This window comes from Nyctereutes procyonoides, unplaced genomic scaffold (genome assembly GCF_905146905.1).
Source record: "Nyctereutes procyonoides isolate TBG_1078 unplaced genomic scaffold, NYPRO_anot_genome, whole genome shotgun sequence".
Lineage (NCBI taxonomy): Eukaryota > Metazoa > Chordata > Mammalia > Carnivora > Canidae > Nyctereutes > Nyctereutes procyonoides.
The window spans coordinates 44,023,303-44,044,093 of NW_026575030.1; the positions used below are offsets into that span (position 1 = coordinate 44,023,303).

Consider the following 20,791-nt stretch of genomic DNA (forward strand, 5'->3'; position numbering starts at 1 on the left):
TGTTGGTTTCCTAAAACTGAAGTCAGCTGTGCTCTTTGCCTAAGTAGCAGTGTGCATGGGTTTTGAGAACGCCCAAGTGAGCCTTGGCCTGTCCTGACGCAGCCTTACACGGTGTTCTCACTGGCCTGGCAGGAAGCCCCACGGCCTCTGACACCAAAGGGAGGAAAGCATGTGAAAAATATCTAGGTCAGCTGCTCCCATCTCCTCAGGCCTGTGCATCTCTTTCCACTCTGTTTGGTCTTCCTCATCCATTTGTAACGTATGCTATCTTGACATGTTGTGGTTTTAAAAAAAAAAAATTGCCTTAAGTTCTTTATGGTTTTAAAAAGCCAGAAATAAACTGCAGGATTATCAGTAGGTAAAAAAAGGGAAAGAAGGGAGGGAGGGAAAGAAGGGAGGGAGGGAAAGAAGGGAGGGAAGAGAAAAAGTGTATGGTTCTAGGTTTCTTGAAAACTTGGTAAAACCCAAGTGATGGGGGAGAATTAAGGTTTGGATTGTCAATAAAAGTCTAAGCCATTGAGGCGTTTGGGATGTTAGATGCATCTGTGAAGTGGCTAATTGAAGAATCAAAGAGAAGTTAGCCAGCCCAGAGCCTGGCCCTTGTATTTGTTCAACAAATGTAGCTTTCCTTCCTTTCCTTGTATGGAGTTAATTGAGAAAAGTCTAGGAAGTGGGTGCCCAGCTGGGTGCTGAAAGACAACTTGTCGTACACGTAGGCCGAGATCATATTAAATGCTGACCAAAGGCCATGAGCAAAGCTTCATGATGACAAGATACAGGCCTATCGGTGCTCAGAGGAACGGATGTGGACTTGGCTTGTCTCATCCCTTTGATTGATGTGACCTTAGCAAAGTTCTTCCCCGCCCCACATGCGGTTATTACCTGAACACAAATATAGGATACATATTAAAGACTCCAAAGAACACAATGGGATTATTTATAGATCCTGCGACTCCCTTGAAAATACACTGTAAGTAACCCTTTTTTTTGTTATATTTGTTGATGGTCACAGGCATCAGGGGTATTTGGTAACTCAGTTCTGGAATCCACCCGTTTGACTGTACCTGAAATAGTTTTAGGAGTTACTTATGACTGTCCTGGAAGGTATCTTACCATGAGCCAATGTAGTCCTAAAACAATCTGTTTAAGTGCTCAAATAGTCAAGGCTCCACCTAGAATAACATCATTTGTGCAAACACCCAACATGGATGCCACTTACGAGTACCAGCAATTCTTAAAAAACCTGTTATACAAGGAAGATAAAACAGTATATGAAGGTCTAGAGAAACAACTCCATATTTACAATTCGATCTGCTCATCTGTCCTCCAGAACGAATTCTTTGGGAAATCTGCATATTATTTTGCAAAGCACAGAAGTAGAAGTAACCGAGATTTTGTGGTTTTTCATTCACAAATATGTGTTTTAGCTGAAAAGTCAGAAGTGTGAGGCATTTTTTCCCTTTAAAAAAATTAAACCAACTCTTGAAGAGCCATTGCATACACCAGCTGAGAAAAACCTAGGAAGCTTAGCCACTCTCTTGTATTTCACGGGCAATACAAAGCACATTCAAGTTGCAAAGTAGACTTGGACAGTCAGGATATCCTTGTGATAAACATGTATAGTTCCTCTGCTTGGTTGTAGGGAAAAAAAATTCCACTAATGAACAAATTCTCTAATTATAATTCCATAAATGGAATGACCATTTTGCTTTGAACAGAAGATTTCAAAAGAAAACCAGAATTTAACCTAGAATGCCTGCTTTAAGGAAAAAAAAAAAAAGCAAGCCTTCAGTAGAGCTTCAATCATCAAAAGAAGTTTCCAGATCTCGACATTAAACCTGACAGACCCAGCTTCCTGCTGGATCAGCAGAAATCAAATCCTTATTTCTGCTCAAATTATAATAGACTGACATACGAATAATCTCCATACATCAAAGGGAGCTCACTCTTGGCAACGGCTTTCCCTCCTCTTTAATAAAAAGCATGTCTCATTTGCGTGGGGTTTTAAAGTTCACAAAATGCTTTTAAGTCCCTCACTTCATTTAAGGCTCAAACCGGGCTTGATAAATGGCAGGTAGGTACCATCTTCCTGAAGAAGGAGGAGGAAACTCAAAGTCTCCTGAGGTTGAGCTGCCCTGGGTCACACAGTTTGGGAGACAGAAATAGACTTAAGGTCTGACCATTTCTTCCTCACAGTTCTATTCCTGGTGTCATCCTGTTTCTCAAGACAAAAGGCATGAGGGGAACCCAAGAGAGAGTTCTAGCCTATAACTTCCTGACAGTGCTCCCATGTGGTGGCTGGAGTTCCCAGAGGGTGAATTCAGATATCCGCAGAAGGGAAATGGCTCTAGGGCAGCGTGCCCCCCCCAAGGGATGTGGCAGTCCAAGGGTCAGCACCAGATGGGAGCTCGCTAACGAGAACATTCCTGAGCCCTAACCTGATCCGAATCTCTGGAGCTCAGGAATGTACATGGAAACAAGTGCCCTCCAATAGAATTCTTGTGCATACCAGAGTTTGAGAACCACTGCCCTGCTCTACTCCAGGGAATGATGGAGGGAAAAAAAAAAAAAAAAATCTTGGGTTTCCTGAAATCCAGGGACCATGACACAGAGGTTACAGGAGTTACCTGACAAGGCTAGGAGCTCCCTAGGGGAGTGTGGAGCATTTCTAATACCCGGCACACAGGAGAGGTTAAGCAGATAGCCGTTGGATGTAGTTACACATCCACGAACTAGATGCCCTTGGGGGGGGGGGCAGAAATGTCTAGCACATGGCAAATGCCCAGTGGATAATAGCTGATTAGAATCATTGAGACAGGGGCGTCCAGCACATGCTCATTACGTGCCAAGGCAGATGGTAAAGGCTTCTGATGCTCTAGCTCATGTAACCCTCACAATCGCCCCATGGAGTGGTAAACATACAACCCCACGCTGTGGACCAGTAACTTTCCTGAGCTGCTAATGAACAGAACCAGCCCGCCAACCCTCATGGATCAGACCAGAGCCCACGCCTTATACCGCCTCTCTCCTGAGGTCAGCTTCCATAAACGGGTACAGGCCCATCTTTTTGATACCAGACTAAACACTAAAAAACATTTCTCTAATTCATCTTTCCTACCAGCTCCTTAAACAGCATAGATCCTAGGGATTAAGGGAATCAAGAGGTAGGTCACAGTCACAAACTGGGATGAAGCAAAACCCTATTACTTGTTCCTCCCAACTCATTCTGCTGGATTTCAGGAAATCCATTTTTCCCCCCTCCATGGTTCTGTTGAGTGTCTTAGAGCAGCAATTCTCAAACATGAGCACGCAGGAGAAGCAAATAGGAGGGTGCTTGTTTCAACACACATTCCTGAGCCTTAGGGCAAGCTTGATGGCATTACTTAAAAGGACAAACAAACCAAACCTATGAGATGACCTTTGAGAATGGTCAGATCTTTATTTTTGGACTCTCCTAATACCTTCTCAAACCAAAGGGAGTTCATTTTGCCAACAACCAGCTAGAACAAAGCATGTTCAACAGCAGTTCTGAATTATTCTATTCACCAAGCACAAAAACCCCGTGGGTATCTCGACATCATACAACATGAAGGAGTGAACGCTCTTCGTGTTTCCTCTTCCAGATGCTGGGGACACAGACCCGGCCTACCTGGCCTCTCTGTGACATTTCCTCTACACCCAATGCCTCTCTTGTCCATAGACTCAGGCCCACCCAGGCTCTGGGATGGATCCTGGCCCAAGGAAAGGGAGCCTGAGGAGCCCTGGAGCTCAACCGTTTGGTCAGGTTCTGGTTGATCGCACACTGACCTTGGCCAGCTCTTTCACCAGCCCTGAATTCTGTTGCTGGCTCACTGGATAGGACACCCTTGTTTTCCAAAGTCTGCATTCTTTGCTCTCCCAGCCACCCCAGCAGCTCTGCAGTCAAACTTACAATTTTTTAGTAGCTCAGAAACCACGTCTCATCCAACCTGTTCCCCAGGCTCTGTGCCGCTCCAGTGACTGACAGTGACAGCCCTTCCACCGCTTGGTCTCATCTCACACTTCACACACTGCTGCTCGACGGCCTGACCCAACAACCCACATCCTTGTGCACATTAGAAAAGAACATCCCCTCTGGCTCTCCCCAGCCATGTGGGCCCGGATCATAGGCGGTGTTCCCTGTTCCAGGCTCACCCCCACTGCCTTACCAGGTAGCCCCGCTGACAGCCTACATCCCATCAGCCCTCAGAGAGTCCCTTCTCCATTCAGGCCTCCACCAGTCCTCAGCTCACAAGGACACACACAAGACTGTGTGAACTTGGCCAACATATCATACGTCCTGTCTGCCTTCCTTTTTGTATTATTGCTCTGTTTAGGACTCTTCTCTGTGATCACGTGCCCATGGGAGCATCAGCTCTGGTTCTGGCTATGTATTAATGTCCAGATTTTTTGGTTCAACCCCATAGGGTCCCTAAGCCTCCTAGGCCTAGCCATCTCCATATAGCCCAAGCTTCAACAGAGGCACACAGGACCCCCAGTGGCCTATGTAAAGGGCTCTGTGCTCTTTCACTCATTTGCCACCTCTTTTTTTAACTATGGTCCTTATGACTAATTGGATGATCCAAAAATGTCTGGTAGCCTCCACCGTTTGGTGATGATCGTGTAAATGACAGCACAATATATGAAGAACTAACTGTCCAACAGCACCCTAGGCCCTTTCCACACATGATGAAAGCAAGTATATTATCATCCCTGTTAGAGATGCTTACTCACCAGAGCAGTGGCAAGAATTCAAACTCAGATCTGAGTTTAACTGTACATTATGGAAAACTTTTAAATTGTACATATGGGAAACTATCACCGTGTTTTTTTTTTAACTATTACATCATGAACTCTACATTCACTTAGTACCTTTTTTTAAAGGTAAAACAAGGGAATGATACACATTAAATTGCATGCATTTATTAAAATACACTTAGAAACATAATATGAGGGATCCCTGGGTGGCGCAGCGGTTTGGCGCCTGCCTTTGGCCCAGGGCGCGATCCTGGAGACCCGGGATCGAGTCCCACGTCGGGCTCCCGGTGCATGGAGCCTGCTTCTCCCTCTGCCTGTGTCTCTGCCTCTCTCTCTCTCTCTCTCTCTGTGTGACTATCATAAATAAATAAAAATTAAAAAAAAAACATAATATGAAAACATGCTCACTTTATAATTTAAAAAGTTAAATTTTGGGGATTCCTGGGTGGCTCAGTGATTTAGCACCTGCCTTCAGCCCAGGGCGTAATCCTGGAGTCCCGGAATCGAGTCCTACATCAGGTTCCCTGCGTGGAGCCTGCTTCTCCCTCTGCCTGTGTCTCTGTCTCTCTGTCTCTCTCTGTGTGTCTCTCATGAATAAACAATAAAATAAAATCTTTAAAAAATAAAAAATAAAAAAAATAAAAAGTTAAATCTTAAGGACTCAGTCTGATGAGATTTCTACTAGAAGAAAAATTCTCGCTAGGCCATAATTAAAGAAAAAAGAGTAGCACATACAAAATTAATATGCCATATTATGTCTGAAATGTTGAGTTACTATTTGATACAAATTTTAGGGAAAAAAGTCTGACATTACTGAGTAAATAGAAAATGTGATTTACGCACCATCCCTCCTCTGGTTTCAACAAATTGGACCAACAGTATACATTCTGTCTAGATTCAACAAATTGGACCAATTCTATACTTTCTTGCTGATTTCTAAATACATAGTTTTTTTCTGTCTGCACGGCAAAAGGAGAACACGTATAATTAACTTTCTTTCTCTCTTCTTCTCCCAATTCTTTGGCTAATGCAAGAACAGGCAGCTAGTTCTACACACACACACACACACACACACACACACACACACACACTCTTTCAGTCTTTCAAGGAAGCCAGTGCTTTTGCCAGATTTCATCCCAAGCATATGTAGACAGATCTTTTTACTTAATTAAAGCTAAGCTTCCACTGCCAAAACAGAGGACCAAATCTTCTGCTGAAAATTGGGTGTGCTTACTGCAAAGAATATAAGATAGAAGTGACTTTTCAGCAGAATTTTGCTTTTTAATAGCACAGTGGGACACACTAAAAAAAAAATCATTCAGCTAATAGCATACTATTCTGCATGCTAAAAATAAATGAACTGAAGTTCCTGTTTTCAGGATCTCTCCCTTCAGACTCAGCTACATCGAAAATACACAAAGAAGCTTTTAAGCTTCTTATGTTCCTACTGTTTATTCCTATTTTCTCCTAGAGACCCATTTCTTTTCCTGGAGTGGAAATTTTCTCTATTTTCTTATATTAAACCCCACTGATAAGATAACCTCCAAGGAATATTAGATGTTAACAGGCTAACAGGATGACTGTGGTTGATTTTTTTAAATTAACTTTATTGAGATATCATTTTTCTATAAGATTCACTTTCAGGCATATAATTTTATGGGTTTTGACAAACGTATACAGTCCTGTAAAAACTCTCAAGATCATACCGAACATTTCCATGATCCCCACCCCCATGTTGCCATGTTCCTCTTTATGGCCAAATCCCTTTCCCACAATTCCTAGCCCAATCTATCACTATCCTTTTGGGGTTTTTTTTTTCTACAAGTTCACCTAAATAGAAGCATATGGGAAGTATCTACTTCTAGCTTATTTCAATTAACATAATGCTTTTTTAAAAAGTGTACAGGTCGTTGCCTGTCCCAGGACTTCACTCCTTTTCATAGTTGAGTGGCATTCCATTATGTGGCTACTGCACATTTGCCAATTCGCCAGCTAATAGATATTTGGTTCTTTGTAGTTTCTCCTGTTATCATGGTTAGTAAAGCCACATCGAACATTCAGGTACAAGTCTTTGGAAAAACATATGTTCTCGTGGGTCAGAGAGCAAATGTAGGTTTAACTTTATATAAAAAAACTTTATATTGTACACTGGAGCCTATTCCTGAACGGATTTGCTTCAATTCCTCAAAGAAAAGAAAAAAAAAAAAAAAACCTCCACCCATAACAATTCAAGTTCTTGATGCCACTGAACAATACAAATCAGAAGTAAGGACAGATTCACCTGTTGATGCCAAACACTCACCATGGGTGTGACACCAGAGAGGAGAAACAGAGCGCACAGTCTGAGGAGGGACCGGTTACGGCCCTTCTACACGAGTCTATGTGCTGGGAGTCCTAAAGGGCAGTAGTTTCGACCCCCGCTCTCCAAAGTGGGGTCCATGGAGCAGTAGTGGCGTCACCTGGGAACTCGGCAGAAATGGAGAACCGCAGCTCCACACCCCGGAGCCACCGGGTCAAGTCGGCCCTTCCACGGGCCCCCAGGTGATGTGTGTATCTGAGAAGCACCGACGGAGAAGGTCCGAGAAAGAGGCTACGTCCCACAGAGGCTCAGGGCTGCCTAAGGAAGGGTTTTTGAGAGGAACTGGAAGCTCATCCTAAGTTCCTCGCTATCTCTTTTAAGTCTTTTGGACTTGACCTTTGGGGTTTCCACCCAACAGAATTTTCTCTGCAGAAACCAGTCAGAGTGTCTCTGAAATACGCGGCTCTGAGAAGAGTTGCCCGCACATTCTAGGGATTATCTGTGGCTGCCCCGTAAATTCCCTCAACACGTTCATTCCTGTACTGCTGTCAGCCCGATCCTTCCCCTTGCTACCACTATCGCCCCGATACTCCCGGCATTTGGGGAGGAAACAGAGAGGACGCACACCTCAAGCTGCAAGGCCCAGAAGGGCCCCCGGAGCCACGGCCCGGGCCTTGCCGACGGCCTTTCCAGTCATCGCTCTTCCCAATTTGAAGCCGGGAACCACACACCTTAGAGCTGGAAAGAGCTCGGGGCGCGCTGACGGAGGAAGGTCTGGTGTCACCATATGGTAGAAGAGGCGGCCAGGACTTAGACAGGGTCGCCAGCTTGCCACAGGGGACCTCACTCACAAGACGCAGCAGGACGCTTGTACGTGGCCTTCCCTCCAGCACAATTCCGGTCTCATGGGGGGCGCACGGGAACAATCCACCAGTCTCCGTCTTGACGTGGTCCTCTCCAACCTCCACAGTTTCCAACTCCCCAACCACCTCCTTGGGGTGGCCCGTCACAGGCCTGGGCCCCCCCCACAGTCTCTGCCCACACCTCCAGCTCACCTCCTCCTGAGCACACGCGAATGGGGGTGCGCTCAAGCTCTTCTCTCAAATCAGCGCTGCCTCCTAAACCCACGTGCCCATTTCTTCTCAGCTTCTAGCAATGATCTCTAATCTCTCTTCTCTTTAAAGCAACCCCTGTGCTGCACCTGGTGTAAGAATCGTCCAAGCCCAGCTCTCATCTTGTCACCCACCCCACAGGAAAGCCTTCAGTGGCTTCCCACCGGCTGCCCTACCAACGTAAAATCATTTGGCCTGGCATTTCCTTCCATGATTGGTCCTTGCATCTTCTCATCTCCCCCTCCATGGAATCTATTCTTTGCAGGGAGCAGCGTGATCAGGTGTTAAGGTTGCCTGCACGGCATTCCGCCCCTGTGGGTTCGAGTCTCAGCTCGCCATCTCTGACCAGTTATAGGACCCTGGGAAGTGGGCAGCCCCGGTGGCTCAGCGGTTTAGTGCCGCCTTTAGCCCAGGGCCTGATCCTGGAGGCCCGGGATCGAGTCCCACGTTGAGCTCCCTGCGTGGAGCCTGCCTCTCCCTCTGCCTGCACCTCTGCCTCTCTCTGTGTGTCTCTTGTGAATAAACAAATAAAATCTTTTTAAAAAAAAAAAAAAGAACCCTGGGAAGTTGTTTAACCTCTTTATAACTCGGTGTCCTCAGCTGTCAGGTGGGACTAACACCACCCGACAGAGCTATTATAAGCGGTAAATATAAAGCAGTTATGTAAAAGTCTGGCACATGGTAACGTCTCTCCTAATCTTGTTCTCATTCTTCTCTTAAAACCAATGAAATATTAACTGCCCGTATACCAAGCCCTTACTGAAAAGCGAACTTTGTAACATCCTGGCAAGGACCCTAAGGAACCAACGACGTTAGGCTAACAATAGCCTTAAAACATCAAGCATCCACCACCACGCTAGCTATTTCCCCACATCCATTTCAACATCTCAGGGTATCTGTGATAGAAGACTTACTCATCTGCTTCTGAATAAAAAATGAAAGGCATCCCAGTCGTAGTAGTGATCCATCATCAGCAAAACTCACGCTAGAATTAGACCCCATTCCCGGCTGTAGAAGCTACACCTTTTTATGCTTTTCATAATAAAACTGCTCTGGAGTTTAAGAAACCAACAACCCGGACGTGTAACCAGCACGCCAGATTTATGTCTTGATGCAAGAAATAAAATCAAGAACTCTGCAAAGAACTGGAGTGACAGTTGCATCTTACACCGCAATACTGTTGAGGATTCAAAAACTGCATTCTAGACCCAGAAAGCAATGCCAAGGTCAATCGGCGATGCCTAAGACGGGAAGGATGAAGAGCTGAGGGTCGGTAGCCCTAGAGAATGGGAGCAGAGACTGAAACGCTGCAACAGATGGCAATAGAAACAGTTTAAATGTTCTGAACACTTACATAATAGAGCTGTTCTAAATATTTTACATATGTGATTCTTTTAAACCCTCAAAACCACCCTTTAAGAGAGAGACTACTGTCATCTCTACCACCGAGATGGTGACGCTAAAGCACAGAGAAATTATAACGTACACAAGAATCCCCAGGTAGTAAGGGGCAGGCACACACCAGAACCCATGCCCTTCACCACCAGGCTGCAACGACTCGGAATATTTCCATCCGATGCCGGAAGATGTAGACTAGCAGGCAAGACAGTTCTGCAAGTCACCAAGATGACTACATCTCGGGTTCCACTAAATGAAGATACATCTGGCCGTAAGAAACCTGAAGAGCCGGCCCTATGTCCAGCCGATGTTTGGGGTGTTCAAGAGGTTTGCAGGCTCAGCAGCTCATGATGCTAGGGAAGGGCTTTGAAACCACTCATGAATAATCTTGGTGCAAGGGGTGAAGAGATTCCCAACGACCAAATCCCAAAACCACTGTGAATGTCCCAATTTGCCAGTACCACTCAAGCATACGGCTGTCCTTCACAAAAACGAAACGTAACATAACCCGTTTGCTTGTAGAATAACTACGTTCTGATGAACCTTAACAAATCAGAAAGACTGTAGAGAGGCATGGGTAAAACGTGGAGCTGATTCCTGATGGATATCTTTGAGCTCCAGAGCTTCCAGAGCTTTCTCAGAATAAAGTTATGAAGTGAGGTTTTAAATGTGTACGTGGGTTCCAGGAATGGTAAGGAGGCTATCCCTAAACATTATACTAAGGTACTTCAAAAACACTATTATTAACTGCAGCACTTAAGGACAGCGAGGAATTAGAGTTCATTCTATGGAGAACACAAGGCCCAGAGAGGGCAAGCGTCTAGCCCAAGGTTACACAGCTTGTTAACAGCAGTTTCTACAATAGCTGTGATGTGTGTAATGTTCTAGTTTTCATTTCAGCGTTTTTTACTCTTTCACTTCCAAATTGGTCTATAATAGTCCCAAAGAAGATCTATTCACATTGAGAATAAAAATAATGTTTAAGGGGCATTCAGCTGGCTCAGTCAGAAGAGCATGCAACTCTTGATCTTGGGGGCAAGAGTTCTAGCCCCACACTGGGTATAGTGATTACTTAAATAAACTTTACTAATAATAACATTAATAACCTCTATAGCTCAACTTTGGGATATGCTGATGACTCACTGGTTACATGAATAGTCTCAGGGACCCTCTGGCCATATGTTGAACTAGTAAGAGATAAATTTATAGGCATTTTAAAGTTATTTGCTAGGGGCGCCTGGGTGGTTCCGTCGGTTAGGCATTTGCCTTCGGCTCAGGTCACTATCCCAGGATCCTGGCATAGAAACCCACGTCGGGCTTCCTGCTCAAGCAGGGAGCCTGCTTCTCCCTCTCCCTCTGCCTGCTGCTCCCCCTGCTAGTTCTCTCTCTCTCTCTCTAATAAATAAATAAAATATATTTTTTTAAAAAGGCACCTGTTAGAGTTGGCAACGTTGCATGAGAACATTTCAAGGGTTCAAGCTCACAACTAAGAAGTCTGAGACAGTGGTAGTGTTGCCTTTGCTTACCTGCACTTTTAGAAATCTGTTTCCCAAAGGCGCTCTGCTCCTGAAGGTGAAGGATGTGATGTGGTGAGGGTCCCAGAGGCCCAGGAGCCTGGCTGCTAAAGTGTTGGAGTCTCTCCACAGGAAATAACCCAAGATAAAGGGTTGTGCTGCTTCTTCACTTGCAAGTGCTGAAAGAAAACACAAAGGTAGCATGCTTATTAAGAAGGGATCTAAGTGCCCACGAAAAACTTTTAAGCCATTAAAACATTTTTAATGACTACATCATTTTAGTAAACTCACTTCTGACCCCTCCCAAAATACTCGACAGGATAATGAAATTACCAAAAACAAGACAAAAAAAAAATTCCAAGAACAAAACCAGCAGCATATATTACATTACTATCATTCATGACTGGTTAGCCACGGGATCCAGCTCAGTCTCCTTGAGGAAAAAAACAAACAAACCCATATCCAGCTCAATTAATCCAAAACAACCTGGTAATGAAAGAACCATCTGTCTTATTTTTCAGCTTCTCTCCACACATACACACAGCTTTATTGTTAAATGCAGAGGTGAGAGAGGAAGCTGTCGCTCTGAAAACCCTCCGAGGAGGAAGGGAAGGGAGGCAGGAAAATGAGGAGGAGGTCAAGGATGAAGATATCTAGGAGACAGTGAGGGGAAAGGAAGCATGGAGAAATCAGAAGAACAACCAGTAAGAATGTGCTGTGGGCTACTTTCTCAAAAACACTTTGAAAAAAGTCTCAAATTGCTCTTGTTATGGCTTTCCTTACACAAGACGAACCCTGGTACAAAAACAACAAAAATTGCACGCTCTGCACTTGTGTTAGTAGAAAATGTTATTCTAAAAAAAATTTGTAGGAAACAAATATAAGAAAACAAAAACCAACAAAAATACGGCAAATACTCTATTTTAGAAGCCACTATGAACTTGAATGCCCTCAATCAGGGGATAATTGGGCTTAACTATTATGAAGATCAAACGACATGGAAAAATCTTTAGAATCTACCAAGAAGGAATTTTTTAAAAGATTTTAATTATTTATTTGAGAGAGAAAGTGTATGCGCATGCACACGAGGAGGGGGTGGGGGGAGAGGCAGAGGGAGGAGCAGACTCCATGCTGAGTGGGGAGCCCTGCTGAGTGGGGAGCCCGATGTGGGGCTTGATCCTGGACCCGGGGATCATGACCTGAGCTGAAGGCAGATGCCTAACAGACTGAGCCACCCAGGAGCCCCAAGAAGGAAAAATTTTAAAAGCTGAGAACACAAAAATTAGTTCTATGAGTAAGACGGATGTGTGTCTGTGACAAATTCCCGAAAGACCCTAAAGAAAAAATGAAATCTGATGTGCTGAGTTGTAGATTACAGGGAATTTTTTTCTTTGAAATTGAAAACTTATTATAGAGACACAAAAATGCTTATTTTCACATTTGAAATGCCAAGTCGTTGATGCATTTAGAAATGAGAAGAAAGGCCAAGTGGTGCTCTTTAGGAGTTATTATAATGGAAGACTCTACCGTGCTGCAGAATTTTGAGCCTAAGGAAATTATGGATAATTATACACCTGTGCTTCAGAATCAGTCTCCCCAAACACAGAGATAAGTGCAGCTCCTGGTTTCCGTCATCTTCTGCCCACTAGTACTTATCACCAGCTGAAGTAAAGGAGAAATCACAAATTTGAAGTTAGAAGGGTCCTTTAAAATGATCTAGTCTGAATATTTGATAAAGAAACCCCAAACAATAACGTGCCAGGACTGGCTCGGGGGATGGGGACTTGGTTACCCCTGGAGATGCTTAAATCAAGGGAGGAAACAAGGTCGCCCATTCTCCTGTTTGAATGACCCCCATGAAGAAGAGGCATCAGCCGGGTTCTGGAGGCTTGAGGAGGGAGGAAGAGGGGCAAGAGGAGGGGACGCTAGGCCAAAGCCGGGAAATGCGATATTCAAGGAGTTAGGTTTGAGCTCAGTAGGAGAGAACTTGCTAATATTTGGGTTGCCTAAAGATAATACAGGAAAGATAACACAGGTGGCATGGTTGGATAATGAGTCACTTGTTACTAAAGATACCCTGTTCTAAAAACCACTTGGGAGCCATTTGGAGCTTAACAAACTTAAATGTCCATTGGCATCACTTGAGGATCTTGTTAAACTGTAGATTCTGATGGTGGCGGGGCGGGGGGGGGGGGGGGGGTTGGGGGGGTGAGAATCTGCATTTCTAACAAGCAGCCAGGTGATGCCAAGGCTTCAAGTCAAGAGTGTTAAGGATGTAACTCGATTGGGATGTGATTTAAACCAGTGCTCCCGCCAAGTGCAGTCTTCTAACCACATGACTTCAAAAGCACTCTCCAACCCTGATTTGGGGGCAGATGACTAATAAATAGGTTAAGGGGTAATTAGGGTTTTGTGGGTCCACACGTTCAAAATTCACAAAAGTTTGTATCTTGGTGTCTTGCAGGACCGGCCCCCATCATAATTTTGCACGATGATGCTCATACTTCAAGGCCAAATACTTAAAGCCAAATAACTACATTGTAAAAATGAACTCAGTATTCAAAGATGCAGTTACTTGTTGTTTTTGTTTTTTTTTTTTTAAGATTTCATTTATTTATTCGCAAGAGACACAGAGAGAGGGAGTCAGAGGGAGAAGCAGACTCCATGCAGGGAGCCCAACGCAGGACTCGATCCCGGGTCTCCAGGATCAGGCCCCAGGCTGAAGGTGGCGCTAAACCACTGAGCCACCCGGGCTGCCCTACTTCTGATTTCAGTACAGCACAGTTAACAGAGGAGTAGGATGAAAGGAATATGACTATACGTTTTCCCCAGTGATCTGTGGTACAAAATCACGTGTCTCCAAAGAAAGGCCAGGAGGGGGTAAGCCTCCCAAGGCTACAATTTGTGGCCTTCTTCAATGGAGGGCTTTGCCTTATTTACCTAGCCCTGAAATCTCACCTCCCTACCAGGCATCCCAGTCCTAAAAAATTGCTTCACTGTTTTGAAACTCCCCGTTTCTGGCTCTACTCCCTTATCTAATAAATCTGGACTTTAATTAGTTCAAAATCCTATGTAAGGTCTTTCCTGGAAAAATACGCTAATATCCAAACACAGACCGCCCTTAAGTTCGGAAGCGTTCTCGTGTGTCTCTCCCAGAGTAAATACCCCAACCACTAAGACGGAATCAGTTTCCTGCCTTTCTTCTGACTGTGACAGTCCCCCTTCCAAAGGGATTGCTGTTTCAGTTTGCTTCAAAGTTATAAGTAGCATTCTACCCGATTTATAAAAGCCCTTTTTTTTCAAACTGCTTATTTACTTGTCAGTTAATTCTGAAGGACCCTAGCTTATTCTGCTCCTTGGGAAGTAGCACCTGTTAGTTCCTCTTTTGTTATTTTTAAAAGAAAAAAGTGAGTGAGCCTATGAGAAATCAGATGAACATACCTAAAATCTTAAGATTAAAGTGTCGGAAATTTTTCTGCTTTTATTTTAAAGATTTTATTTATTTATTCATGAGAGACACACACACAGAGAGAGAGAGGCAGAGACACAGGCAGAGGAAGAAGCAGGCTCCCTGCAGGAGCCCGATGCGGGACTCGATCCCAGGACCCTGGGGTCACGCCCTGAGCCGCCCGGGAGCCCCATTATCCTGCTTTCCACAGCACATGGAAATAGGTGATGATAACTTATATTACTGTCCATCAAATGGTTCTCTGAAGCCGGATTCCAAAGATGACGCAAAAATCTTTATAAAGCACCCTTACCCTGGGTATTTGTAATATTATTACAAACCAATCCATGTGATAAGCATTTTTTATGAAATCATATAATCCTAGATTTACTTTCTCATGCTAGTAGGTTAATCCCTTTGGCAAAGTGAATCGAATTTATTTCCTGATAAAATTATTGCTGGATGTCTCCACCTTCTGCAATAACTGTTGATTGAATCAGTAAGTAATTTCTCGACGCCTACGCTACGCCAGATGTTCTAGGCACTGGAGATAAAGTCATGAAGGGAAGACAAAACAAACCACCAGTTCGCCATCCAGGAGAGGGGCAGATATTAGCCAGCAGTCCCCAGGGCACCGTTCGGTGACAACCGCGGTCTGGCCGGGACCGGGCCCAGGTGGGGAGGACAGGGAGCTCCTCGGAAGAACCTGGCGGGGGGGGGGGGGTCTCAGAGAACTCCACTGAAGGGTTAGCCAGATGAAAGGGGTAAGAATGATAAACCATTGCAGGCCACGAAAGAGCACTTGCAAAGATTCTGAGGTGGGGACAAAAGCTTGACATCGAGGCCTTGAGGCCTCCGACACGAGTAACGCGGGCACGGTGACCGCTAATCGCTGCCACACGCCGTCTACACGCACTGCTCTGTCTTCTGCTGACTTGACATTGCTTAGCCATCACTTCTAGCAGAATATAAAGATAACTTCAGGATTTTATCAATATTTGCAGCTGGGCGACCCTCGTTCCACAGCTAGGGACACGGAAGGCAACTCGTCCAGGGCCTCAGAGCTCCAAGGGGGCGGGCCGGGTCAGCGCCAGGCCGGCGGCTGCGAGGACTCCCAGGGGCCGGTGACCGGAGCTGCCCCCTTCGGGATTCACTCTGTCCCTGGGGGGGCATCGTGACGCAGAAACGGATTAGGGCCGCGGCAGTGTCGCTCCCGGAGTCTGCACCTTCCTGGCGGGAACCGCTTTCGTTAGGAAGCAGTGCATGGGAGTGTATCACAAGATGCGCATCGAAATCCAGAGGTTAGTATTAAAAGCCCGCGAACCCATTCACTGGGGTAACTATCTTCTCGGGGTTCTGTTTTTAATTTTTGTGATGCACGTTTATCTTCCCCTCCCTGTCCCTGTTCCTCTTCTCCCAGGAACCACCAGGATCATGACTTTGACAGGGAGCCAGTCCCCTTTTTATTCGCAGGCCCACATACGCAGGCGCACACATTCATAAATATTATATGGTGTGTGCTATTGTTTTAAGTGATGCTGCACGTTTGCATAACAAATATGTAATATTCTGAAATTTGTGTTGTTCACCCTACCTGTTAGGTTTTGAACTCCCCCTATACTGATGTGCTGCAGAAAGGTCTGGCTCCTTCTTTTCAAGTTCCGTAGAATATTCTACTGACCAAACATATCGCAAAGTTACCCACTCCCTACCGGCAGACATTTAGGTTGCTTCCAGAGGACTGATTATCTAAAATCCCATTTTGGCGACAAATTTCCTTTTTTTTTCAATCTAGATAAAATAGCGAGACACTGAATCTCACAAATTGCTGGAAATACTTTAAAATAGAAATTTCCCTTATGAATAGGTTTTTTTTTTCTCTGAAGAAAGAAACCTCTGATAATTCAAGTCATAGAGAAATACCTAGACAATTAAAATACCGTGACTCTGAAGAGGGGAAGTTAATAGTATTTTAAATGAGAAAGTAAATTTCTAGTTAAGTTGAATCTATTCTAATCCTGTTGAAAACAAGACATACTGCAGAAAACAGTCTGTATCTTATAACACTTTCTCTTTCTGGGCACACCACACTCGGCAAGAAACATCAGAGCATTTGAGCAAGTAGATAAAACAAAACAAACGTTTCTCTGGAATTCTTTGTTCTGTCCTCCGGCCAGAAAATAATCCAAGGCACAACTACACAGAAAGATAACCAAATTTTTCTTTAGAATCAAGGGATTTGCAAATGCCTGTTAAATGCCAAAATCAATGTTTGATAAAGCGGGCAGTTAAAGAAATAAAATGATCTCGCAGTTGTTAGACCTACGAACAGTGGAACTAAAAATAGTCATCTATTTATATTAATGGGACTTTTTAGCTCAAGGTCACTGTAACAAGTATTATCATAAAAATGTAAACTGCAGTCAACTCTACAAATCCACGAAGACCCAACTATGGGATTCCCATAACTTTAACATTGTTTTCTATAAAGGTTTCCAGGAAAGCCTCAAAAGGCAGATGTTTTCAAATATGGATAACTGTTTATGAACGGCTGCATTCTTCACGCTGTAAGATAACTTTGTGCAGAAAATGCGAAAGAGAATTCAAAGATGGGCATGCATTTGTCTTCAGAAGGAAAGGGAAGTCAAGTCTCCTAGCAGGTTTCTATGTGCCACTCAGGTAAACAGAAAAAGAAATCTGGGTTTCTAATGAAAGTAGTGACTCCCAACGCATTGGGGGTCCCAGTGGAATCAGACTATGTGACCCCATTTTCACACAACGAGCCAAATGTTTTAGCACATTCCACAGGCCAGCCAAGGAGATCTCACTTCTAGATCCCTGGGCTCCAGCCCAAGAAATCCTCCCAGGCTTAGGAACACCCTTCCAGGCTTCAGGAGGTAGCCCTGAACCCAACTGAAATCTGTCCTACCCGCAGCAGTTCAATAAAATAACTGGCCAAGATGGAGCAGCTTCAATCATCCACTTGTCCGTCTGTCCATCCATCCAGCTAACCCAGATATTTATGACTCATTTGCCCCAAGGCACAAGATCTCATAATGTAAGGATATCTGAGAAAAGAGAGCAAGTCCACGGTAAACACAAACACACCAAACGCAACCTTCTGTCTCGTTCTAACCCCTCAACTACAGACTCGAAGTGCACATTTTATTAGTTTTCATTGCCTAATGCGTCTATTGTACAGAATACAGGCTTAGCCCAAAACCTACCTTTTTTTTTTTTTGCATTCTCCCTCAAAGTGCAAAAAGGACATAGAAACATAAACAGCAGGAACTAGACGTTCAAAGCCACTCAGAACGAGAACAAGGCACCACTGATAGACCAGAAACCAAAAGTCGGGCCACTTAATCTTGTGAAACTTTGTCCCCAGGTCCGGGGGTGTTTAAAAATGTCCTGAAGACGTGCCCAGACTTGGTAGTGGTGGGTAATGACGTCTGGACGGAAGGGAAGGGACGGAGCCTGTGCTAAGAGCGTTCGGGCCAAAGGCCACGAGCGGCGGCGAGGCCCTAGGTCCCAAAGCAAGGCCACAGGAGAAGAGCCCGGGAAGTGGCCTGAGCGTGCGGAGTCCCCCGGGGCCTCGCAACCCTGCCATCCTGGTGGCTCCCTCTCACCAGCTCAGCCCGGAGCACAAGAGGTAAGGCGGAAGGCCGACGAACACCAGTCCTCTGCCACAGAAAGTACTCGGTCCCGTAACATGCTGTGTGGATTTCCGTAGCACTTCCTAAAGCCCAATTGTTGGGCTGCTTTTTGATCTGAGAGGCCTTTTTTATTTTCTCACATGAGACCTGGTCTGTGGGGTGCCTCAGTTCAGCGAGGCGAGCCCTTGATTCCCAGCACGCCACACGGCCTGAAAACAGAGATGTCGTCTAAAGGACAGAGCTTGGTTGGTGGTGGTGGTGGAGGTGGTTTTCCTGTCAAGGATGCTTTGGACCAGAGGAGCTGGGGAAGCCGGGGGGTGGGGGGGGTCGCCCCAGTCTGGCTGTGGCAGGAGGGGTGATGAGCCGGGCAGGCGCTGGTGGGCAGGCACAGGGGCTGGTGCGCCAGGCCGTGGGGGGCGGGCCAGGGAACCACATCGGCTTGCTCTGAAAGCACCAGGGAAGAGATAAAGAAAAACCCCTACAGTGGTGATGAATCCTCTGTCTTCCCCTGGGGCACGTCCCCGACGGGGAGCAAGACGGAGCCACCGTGGGCCGGGCCGGGGGCAGCCCCAGCACCAGGGGCCGGGGGTGCCCTGTGGGATGCAGAGAGGAGGCGTCAGGGCACCTGTCCCGGGCTGCAAGGGCAAGGTACCCAAGTGGGGTGGGGGCTTAGGACAGCAGGGGCTGACTGCCTCATACTTCTGGGGGCCAGAAGTCCAAAACGGAGGGGTCGGCAGGGCCGGGCACCCTCTGCAACCTGTAGCATCCTTGCTTCTTTCTGGCTTCCAGGGGGGCGGCTAACCCTCCTTGGCGTCCCTCAGCTTACACGTGTGTCACTCCAACCCACCAGTTTCACATGGTGTCATCCCTGCCGTGTCCTTCTTCTAAGGACACATCCCACTCCAGCAGGACCTCACCTGAACAAGTGGCATCTGAAATGACCCTCCTTCCACATGAGCTCACAACCTCAGGGACCGGCAATGAGGTCTTCAGCGTGGCCTTTTCCAATGGACACAATCCAACCTAGAAGAGTCTTCCTGAAATGCCCCGTCCTCGCCCCCAGCCAGAAGGACTCTGGTGCTCTAGAGCTATTTAGAAAACTGGAACGTTAATTCAAGTTGAAGAGAAAGAGAAAGAAAATTACCCGGTGGTAGTGAAAGTCAGAAGACTGGTTATGTGTCAGGAGGGGAGCCCAGGGTGTGCTCCTGGAGGGCAGGCAATGCTCTAGCTCTTCATCTAGAAGCAGGTTCCACGGCTGGGGTCACTGGGAAGAAACGGTATGGTCTTGTACTCACTCCTCCATATGTCTGATATATTTCCATGAACACTTCATTTTAAAAGAACATTGGAGAAGTTGGAGCTGTCCCAGGAACAGAGGTCTTAGCGACCTAAGGAGAGCCTCAGAGAGGGTGACTGGTCTGGGAGAAGCCACAACCCAAGGGTTTGAACAGCCAGTTTGCCCAAGACATTCAACTCCTAGAAGCAGGTGAGTAGCCAGAAAGGCTCAAATAATTTACTTATCATGTAAAGAAAAAAAAAAAAAGGGCAGGCCAAAGAATACGTATACTTGACCTAGCGGATTGGCAACGTCCAAAGGCAAATCCATGGGAAATCATTAAAAAGTTGTTGGTTAGTAGAGACCCATTACAAGTCATAAGGATCCATTCTCCCGTCAAGAGGGCTGGAAACATGCGAGGGCACTTCTTGCCCTGCCCTCTGTTTTTCTACCATCCCTGCAGACCTCTCCCACACATTCCATTTTCGGGCTAATTACAGGTCAAGTAAGTGAACAGTGTTTTTTCTTTCACATCTAGTTCTTCTCTGGGAATTTTAAATTCTTGTGGCTTAGGGTGTTCAGGGTCCTGTTGCCTAATCTCCAAGCAAGAGAAATCAACGCCAAAGGACAAAGTTAAAACACTGGACACCGCTCAGACTTAGTAGAAAACATATTTTTGCGGTAAAAACATAGCATATAATTATAGAAAATGGAGCTATGAACAGAGTCACTTGGCTTTGTATTGTGCAAAAAATGCACTAACGAGAGGAGGTACGGAAAGCGTCAAGGCTGTGAATTTGTGGCCGTCCTCCTGACTGTCTCCCCAGATGTCTCAGTCCCATCGAAGACTGTCCCTACTCTCCCATCACTAACAGAATCCCATGCTTCAGACGTTTAACATTTCTACGTTTTAAATACCTGAGCTATTAAAAATGAGAGCTCTGGGGCCCCTGGGTGGCTCAGTGGTGAAGCATCTGCCTTCAGGTCAGGGCATGACCTCAGGATCCGGGATCGAGTCGCGCTCCCCGCATGGAGCCTGCTTCTCCCTCTGCCTGTGTCTCTGCCTCTCTCTCTCTCTCTCTCTCTCTCTCTCTCTCTCATGAATAAATAAGTACAATCTTTAAAAAAAAATGAGAGCTCTAACATCAATTATACATCACCATCACTGATGTTTTCATCATTTTCTCATGAAAGCAGCAAATGGGAGAGAAGTGATCCACGCCATATGTAAAATCCCAAGCCCAACGTCAGAGGCAACGTGAAGAATCTGCCTATTATAAATTGTCCATATAGACCTACATTCCCACGTTCA

General features: G+C 45.6%; 1 protein-coding gene across 8 annotated transcripts in view; it reads right to left on the reverse strand.

The window, feature by feature from the left end:
- Positions 1-20,791, reverse strand: part of ST3GAL6 (ST3 beta-galactoside alpha-2,3-sialyltransferase 6) — a 55,233-nt gene that overhangs the window by 25,105 nt on the left and 9,337 nt on the right. For 4 of the 8 annotated variants that reach the window (XM_055315997.1, XM_055315989.1, XM_055315992.1 and 1 more), the window contains exon 2: positions 11,112-11,278. The gene's annotated coding sequence lies outside the window, so the exon portion shown is untranslated. Of the gene's footprint in view, positions 1-7,078; positions 7,100-11,111; positions 11,279-12,673; positions 12,762-19,120; positions 19,282-19,347; positions 19,521-20,791 lie in introns of those variants that run through there. The other 4 variants (XM_055315993.1, XM_055315995.1, XM_055315990.1 and 1 more) reach the window with 4 other exon arrangements.